Genomic DNA, 9,097 nt, shown 5'->3' with positions numbered 1-9,097 from the left:
TTCCATTGAATATTTCTATCTCTGAAAACCAGTCCACTGCACCGTGTGGCTGACAGGGTCTTGGTGCTCTGGCTGGGTGTCAGGCCTGAGCCTCAGAGGTGGGAGACCCGAGTTCAGGACATTGGACCACGAGAGATCACCAGGCCCCACATAATATCAATCAGTGAGAGTTCTCTCAGAGATCTCCATCTCGATGCTAAGACCCAACTCCACTCAATGACCAGTAAGCTCCAGTGCTGGACACCCCATGTAAAGCAACTAGCAAGAAAAAAACACAACCACACCCATTAGCAGAGAGGCTGCCTAAAATCACAAGAAGTTCACAGACACCCCAAAACACACCACCAGACACGGATCTGCCCACCAGAAAGAAAAGGTCCAGCCCCACCCACCAGAACACAGGCAGCAGTCCCCTGCACCAGGAAGCCTACACAACCCACTGAACCAACCTTACCAACTGGGAGAAGACACCAAAAACAAAAGGAACTATGAACCTGCAGCCTGCGAAAAGGAGACCCCAAACACAGTAAGTTAAGCAAAATGGGAAGACAGAGAAATATGCAGCAGATGAAGGAGCAAGAAAAACCCACTAGACCAAACAAATGAAGAGGAAATAGGCAGTCTACCTGAAAAAGAATTCAGAGTAATGACAGTAAAGATGACCTAAAATCTTGGAAATAGAATGGAGAAAATACAAGAAACGTTTAAAAGTGACCTAGAAGAACTAAACAGCAAACAATGATGAACAACACAATAAATGAAATTAAAAATTCTCTAGAAGGAATCAATAGCAGAATAACTGAGGCAGAAGAACAGATAAGTGACCTGGAAGATAAAAGAATGGAAATAACTACTGCAGAGCAGAATAAAGAAAAAAAAAATTGAAAAGACTTGAAAAAAAAAATTGAAAAGACTTGAGGACAGTTTCAGAGACCTCTGGGACAACATTAAATGCACCAACGTTTGAATTACAGGGGTCCAGAAGAAGAGAAAAAGAAAGGGACTGAGAAAATATTTGAAGAGATTATAGTTGAAAACTTCCATTATATGGGAAAGGAAATTGTCAATCAAGTCTAGGAAGCACAGAGAGTCCTATGCAGGATAAATACAAGGAGAAAAAGCCAAGATGCATATTAATCAAACTATCAAAAGTTAAATACAAAGAAAAAACATTAAAAGCAGCAAGGGAAAAGCAACAAATAACATAAAAGGGAATCCCCATAAGGTTAACAGCTGATCTTTCAGCAGAAACTCTGCAAGCCAGAAGGGAGTGACAGGACATATTTAAAGTGATGAAGGAGAAAAACCTACAACCAAGATTACTCTACCCAGCAAGGGTCTCATTCAGATACCACAGGGAAATTAAAACCAAAAGCTAAGAGAATTCAGCACCACCAAACAAGCTTTACAACAAATGCTAAAGCAACTTCTCTAGGCAGGAAACACAAGAGAAGGAAAAGACCTACAATAACAAATCCAAAACAATTAAGAAAATGGTAATAGGAACAGATACATTGATAATTACCTTAAATGTAAATGAATTAAATGCTCCAACCAAAAGACACAGACTGGCTGAATAGATACAAAAACAAGTCCAGTATATATGCTGTCTACAAGAGACCACTTCAGACCTAGGGACACATACAGACTGAAAGTGAGGGGATGGAGAAAGATAGTCCATGCAAATGGAAATCAAAAGAAAGCTGGAGTAGCAATTCTCATATCAGACAAAATAGACTTTAAAATACTGTTACAAGAGACAAAGGAGGACACTACATAATGATCAAGGGATCAATCCAAGAAGAAGGTATAACAATTGTAAATATTTATGCACCCAACATAGGAGCACCTCAATACATAAGGCAAATACTAACAGCCATAAAAGGGGAAATCGACAGTAACACAATCATAGTAGGGGACGTTAACACCCCACCTTCACCAATGGACCAACCATCCAAAATGAAAATAAATAAGGAAACACAAGCTTTAAATGACACATTAAACAAGATGGACTTAATTGATATTTACAGGACATGCCATCCAAAAAAGAGAATACACTTTCTGCTCAAGTGCTTATTAACATTCTCCAGACTAGATCATATCTTGGGTCACAAATCAAGCCTTGGTAAATTTAAGAAAATTGAAATCATATCAAGTAACATTTCCAACCACAATGCTATGAGACTAGATATCAATTACAGGGAAAAAAACTGTAAAATATATAAACACCCAGAGGCTAAACAATATACTACTAAATAACCAAGATATCACTGAAGAAATAAAAAAATACCTAGAAATAAATGACAATGAAAACACGATGGCCCAAAACCTATTGGATGCAGCAAAAGCAGTTCTAAGAGGGAAGTTTACAGCAATACAACCCTACCTCAAGAAACAAGAAAAATCTCACATAAACAACCTAACCTTACACCTAAAGCAATTAGAGAAAGAAGAACAAAAAAACACAAAGTTAACAGAAAGAAAGAAATCATAAAGGTCAGATCAGAAATAAATGAAAAAGAAATGAAGAAATGATAGCAAAGATGAATAAAACTACAAGCTTGTTCTTTGAGAAGATAAACAAAATTGATAAACCATTAGTCATACTCATCAAGAAAAAAAGGGAGAAGACTCAAATCAACAGAATTATAAATAAAAAAGGAGAAGTAACAACTGACACTGCAGAAATATGAAGGATCATTAGAGGTTACTAGAAGCCACTATATGCCAATAAAATGGACAACCTGGAAGAAATGGACAAATTCTTAGGAAAGCACAACCTCCCGAGACTGAACCAGGAAAAAAATAGAAAATATAAACAGACCAATCACAAGCACTGAAATTGAGACTGTGATTAAAAATCTTCAAACAAACAAAAGCCCAGGACCAGATGTCTTCAGAGGCAAATTCTATCAAACATTTAGAGAAGAGCTAACACCTATCCTTCTCAAACTCTTCCAAAATATAGCAGAGGGAGGAACACTCCCAAACTCATTCTATGAGGCCACCATCGTCCTGATACCAAAACCAGACAAAGATGTCACAAAAAGAAAACTACAGGCCAATATCACTAATGAACATAGTTGTGAAAATCCTCAAAAAAATAGTAGTTGGGGCTTCCCTGGTGGCGCAATGGTTGAGAGTCCGCCTGCCGATGCAGGGGACACGGGTTCGTGCCCCGATCCCGGAAGATCCCACATGCTGCGGAGCGGCTGGGCCCGCGAGCCATGGCCGCGGAGCCTGTGTGTCCGGAGCCTGTGCTCCGCAACGGGAGAGGCCACAGCAGTGAGAGGCCCGCGTACAGCAAAAAAAAAAAAAAAAAAAAAATAGTAGCAAACAGAATCCAGCAGCACATTAAAAAGGATCATACACCATGATCAAGTGGGGTTTATCCCAGGAATTCAAGGATTCTTCAATATACGCAAATCAATCAATGTGATACACCATATTAGCAAATTGAAGGATAAAAAACATATGATAGTCTCAATAGATGCAGAAAAAGCTTTCTACAAAATTCAACACCCATTTATGATAAAAACTCTTCAGAAAGTAGGCATAGAGGGAACCTAACTCAACATAATAATGACATATATGACAAACCCACAGCCAGCATCATTCTCAATGGTGAAAAACTGAAACCATTTCCACTAAGATCAGGAACAAGACAAGGTTGCCCACTCTCACCACAATTATTCAACATAGTTTTGGAAGTTTTAGCCACAGCAATCAGAGAAGAAAAAGAAGTAAAATGAATCTGAATCAGAAAAGAAGAAGTAAAACTGTCACTGTTTGCAGATGACATGACACTATACATAGAGAATCCTAAAGATGCTACCAGAAAACTACTAGAGCTAATCAGTGAATCTGGTAAAGTAGCAGGACACAAAATTAATGCACAGAAATCTCTTGCATTCCTATACACTAATGATGAAATATGTGAAAGAGAAATTAAGGATACACTCCCATTTACCACTGCAATAAAAAGAATAAAACACCTAGGAATAAATCTACCTAAGGAGACAAAAGACCTGTATGCAGAAAACTATAAGACACTGATGAAAGAAATTAAAGATGATACAGACAGATGGAGAAATATACCATGTTCTTGGATTGGAGGAATCAATATTGTGAAAATGACTATACTACCCAAAGCAATCTACAGATTCCATGCAATCCCTATCAAACTACCAATGACATTTTTCACAGAACTAGAACAAAAAATTTCACAATTTGTATGGAAACACAAAAGACCCCGAATAGCAAATGCAATCTTTTTTTTTTTTTTTTTGCGGTACATGGGCCTCTCACTGTTGTGGTCCCTCCCATTCTTCAGCACAGGCTCAGGACGCACAGGCTCAGTGGCCATGGCTCACGGGCCTAGCCTCTCCACAGCATGTGGGATCTTCCCGGACCGGGGCATGAACCCGTGTCCCCTGAATCAGCAGGCGTACTCTCAACCACTGTGCCACCAGGGAAGCCCCAACGCAATCTTGAGAAAGAAAAAACAGAGCTGGAGGAATCAGGCTCCTTGACTTCAGACTATACTACAAAGTTACAGTAATCAAGACAGTATGGTACTGGCACAAAAACAGAAATATAGATCAATGGAACAGGATACAAAGCCCAGAGATAAACCCATGCACATATGGTCACCTTATCTTTGATAAAGGAGGCAAGAATATACAGTGAAGAAAAGACAGCCTCTTCAATAAGTGGTTCTGGGAAAACTGGACAGCTACATGTAAAAGAATGAAATTAGAACACTCCCTAACACCATACACAAAAATAAACTCAAAATGGATTAAAGACCTAAATGTAAGACCGGATACTATAAAAACTCTTACAGGAAAACATAGAAGAACACTCTTTAACAAAAATCACAGCAAGATTTTTTTTGACCCAAATCCTAGAAAAATGGAAATAAAAACAAAAATAAACAAATGGGACCTAATGAAACTTAAAAACTTTTGCACAGCAAAGGAAACCATAAACAAGACTAAAAGACAACCCTCAGAATGGGAGAAAATATTTTCAAACAAAGCAACTGTCAAAGGATTAATCTCCAAAATAGACAAGTAGCACTTGCAGCTCAATATCAAAAAAACAGAAAACCCAAACAAAAAATTGGCAGAGGGCCTAAATAGACATTTGTCCAAAGAAGATATACAGATTGCCAACAAACACATGAAGGGATGCTCAACATCACTGATTATTAGAGAAATGCAAATCAAAACTGCAATGAGGTATCACCACACACTGCTCAGAATGACCATCATCAAAAAATCTACAAACAATAAATGCTGGAGAGGATGTGGAGAGAAGGGAACCCTCTTGCACTGTTGGTGGGAATGTAAATTGACACAGCCACTATGGAGAACAGTATGGAGGCTCCTTAAAAAGCTAAAAATAGAACTACCATATGACCCAGCAATCCCACTGCTGGGCATATACCCTGAGAAAGCTCTAATTCAAAAAGAGTCATGTACTAAAATGTTCATTGCAGCTCTATTTACAATAGCGGGACATGGAAGCAACTTAAGTGTCCATCTACAGATGAACGGATAAAGAAGATGTGGCACATATATACAATGGAATATTACTCAGCCATATAAAGAAATGAAATTGAATTATTTGTAGTGAGGTGGATGGACCTAGAGTCTGTCATACAGAGTGAAGTAAGTCAGAAAGAGAAAAAAATACCATATGTTAACATATATATACGGAATACAAAAAAAAATGTTCTGAAGAACCTAGGGGCAGGACAGGAATAAAAATGCAGACTTAGAGAATGGACTTGAGGACACGGGGAAGGGGAAGCTGGGAAGAAGTGAGAGAGTGGCATTGACATATATACACTACCAAATGTAAAATAGATAGTTATTGGAAAGAAGCCACATAACACAGGGAGGTCAGCTCAGTGCTTTGTGACCACCTAGAGTGGTGGGATAGGGAGGGTGGGAGGGAGATGCAAGTGGTAAGGGATATGGGGATATATGTATACATATAGCTGATTCACTTTGTTATATAGCAGAAACTACCACAACCATGTAAAGAAATTATACTCCAATAAATGTGTCCAAAAAAAACAACAAAAAAAACAAAAATAAAACTACCATATGACCCAGCAATTCTACTCCTGTGTATATATGTCCAAAAAAATGGAAACAATTCAAAAATATATATGCACCCCAATGTTCATAGAAGCATTATTTACAAATTGTTAAAATGTGGAAGCAGCCTAAGTGTCCATCAACAGATGAAAGGATAAAGAGGATGTGGTGTGTGTGTGTGTGTGTGTGTGTGTGTGATATATATCACACACACACAACAGAATACTATTCATCCATAAAAAAGAATGAAATTTTGACATTTGCAGCAAAATGGATGAATTTGGAGGGTATTATGCTAAGTGAAATAAGTCAAACAGAAAAGACAACTACTGTATGATACCACTTATATGTGGAATCTAAAAAATACAACAAACTAGTGAATACAGCAAAAAAGAAGCAGACTCACAGATATAGAGAACTAGTGGTTACCCTTGGGGAGAACGGGGTGGGCAAAATAGGAATGGAGGAGTGGGAAGTTTAAACTATTGGGAGTAAGATAGGCTACAAGGATGTATTGTACAACATGGGGAATACGGTCAATATTTTGTAATAACTGTAAATGGAGTGAAACCTTTAAAAATTGTATAAAAATTAAAAATAAGAGAAAAAACAAGTTTTATTGCAAATATTTTTCCACTATATTATTTTAGTAATCGAAATGCATAGCATTCTCTAAGGAAAAATAGGAATGTGTAAATTTAGGATGATGAAAGTTTGCTTGGGACTTAGAAACAGGGTTAGGAGCATAATACAAAAAAGAATGTGTTGCATGTTTCTGCTGTACTTCCAGTGGTGCAGGAGCCCAGTAATTACCACAGGCAAGAAAACAGACAATGGATAATGATCTAAAAGGGAAATTTTGGGTCTAGAAAATAATATTTAATGGGATGGGTTAGGCAATCTAAGTAGCACAGCCAGATTCCTCAAACTTTCAGTCCACTTTGGGATAAACTCAGTAGGCCGATTGGCATTGTTGCCTTGAAATCTACCCAAAGCTTCATTCATAGCTCAAACTCGACAATTCACTCTGTGCTTTTTTTTTTTTTTTTTTTGGAACAAAATAAGGTAAATTTTGAGCTGTATTAATATGATTTCTGGGCTTCCCTGGTGGCACAGTGGTTGAGAGTCCACCTGCCGATGCAGCGGACACGGGTTCGTGCCCCAATCCAGGAAGATCCCACATGCCGTGGAGCAGCTGGGCCCGTGAGCCATGGCCGCTGAGCCTGCGCGTCCGGAGCCTGTGCTCCGCAACGGGAGAGGCCACAACAGTGAGAGGCCCACGTACCGCAACAACAACAACAACAAAATATATATATATATATATAAAACCTTCATTTTTAAGCATTTTAACACAAATCTACCTGCAAGTCTAGCTGTAAAGAGAACAGCAGAGGAAGAGAGAGGAGGTACAGTCTGGAGCAATAGGGTTCTAGGCCAAATGCTCTTCAGGAAATATCCCGAGAAATCCTGGGAGAGGTGTCAAAGTCTTATGACACTTGCACACATTAAGAAGGATGAAAACTTAAAATCCCAAGTGGGAGGGTGTCAGCTGTTTATGCCACTCAGGATGCACGGTGCTGACATACATTCCTTTTTTACTGCTCTGGGCAGGCATGGCCAGAGGAGCTGCTTAGAGTCATCCTTTTACCATGATGATGCCATGTAGAAATTGGCTGAGGGTCAACAGTGTTTTGCCACTAAACCAGCTGAGAGAGTCACTGACCCATCAAAGATAAAGCTTGTAACGAGTTAGCCAGAGCACTTTGGGGGCAGAATGTCACTGGGTAGCTTCTTTGAGTCCCTGCTGCAGATACGGTGAATTTGGGCTTCAGCTTCTATGTGATATAGAAATACTAGCCGCTGCTTTTCTGGTAAATGGCCTGAGGTGACCTCTAAAAATGGTTTGCTATTCCCTTGACCCAGAAAACCCCACAAAATCATGCAAGTCAAGAGGTTCAAATCTTCATGTTCACTTTAACACTCATGAAACTGCCCAGGCCATTAAGGGTATGCAGAGCAGAAAAGCTACCAAGCATCTGAAGGATGTCACTTTACAGAAGCAATGTGTGCCATTCCTTTGTTATGGTGGTCGAATTGGTAGGTGTGCCCAGGCCAAACAGTGGGGCTGGACGCAGGGTCAGTGACCCAAAAAGATTCCTGAATTTTTACTGCACATGCTCAAAGATGCAGAGAGTAATGCTGAACTTAAGGGCTTAGATGTAGATTCTCTGGTCATTGAGCGTACCCAGGTGAACAAAATCCCCAAGATGTAGCGCAGGACTTACAGAGCTCGTGGTCAGATCAACCCATACACGAGCTCTCCCTGCCACATTGAGATGATCCTTACTGAAAAAGAACAGATTGTTCTTAAACCAGAAAAGGGGGCTGCACAGAAGTAAAAGATAACCCAGAAGAAACCGAAGAAACAAAAAACTTATGGCCTGGGAATAAATGCCACAAAAAAATAAATGCAAATAAAACTAAAAAAAAAAAAATACTGGCCCCTTAGGACTGTGTGGCCATTCATTTTTCCTTGTGGCCGACACTGGCCGAGACCCATAATTGAAAGAGCTGTCTCTGCCCTGGGCATTGCCAACCCCAGAAAATATGAAAGCATAGGCTTCTGCAATTTCATGTCTCTTCTCTAGACTGTAAAAACGCTGAACAATAAACATAAAAACCAAACAAACAAACTAACAAACCAACCAACCAGCCAAACAAATACAAACACTGGGCAGAGTTTTGAGTATGAATGGTTGAATCTCATGCGCTGTTTGGTATTCTTGACATCCAAGGAAGTTTATTAACATCCTATTTCCTGATATGAGAGTAATAGACAAATGATGCCCTCAGATTCTTAAATTGCATCCTGTCTGTCATCCTGATACCCTCTAAGTGGGTGTTATAACACAGTCCTCATTCAGGTAGAGATAATCCCAGCAAAACACGTTTCCAAAAGAAGTATGGCTTATTTTCTGCATGTCTGA

The 9,097-nt window shown here is 39.2% G+C and overlaps 1 pseudogene; it reads left to right on the top strand.

The window, feature by feature from the left end:
* Positions 1 to 8,008: 8,008 nt before the first annotated feature.
* LOC132488303 (large ribosomal subunit protein uL22-like) lies at positions 8,009 to 8,578 on the top strand (annotated as a pseudogene).
* The last annotated feature ends 519 nt before the right edge of the window (positions 8,579 to 9,097 follow it).

This window comes from Mesoplodon densirostris, chromosome 1 (assembly GCF_025265405.1).
Source record: "Mesoplodon densirostris isolate mMesDen1 chromosome 1, mMesDen1 primary haplotype, whole genome shotgun sequence".
Lineage (NCBI taxonomy): Eukaryota > Metazoa > Chordata > Mammalia > Artiodactyla > Ziphiidae > Mesoplodon > Mesoplodon densirostris.
This window is presented reverse-complemented; position numbering and strand designations above follow the sequence as displayed.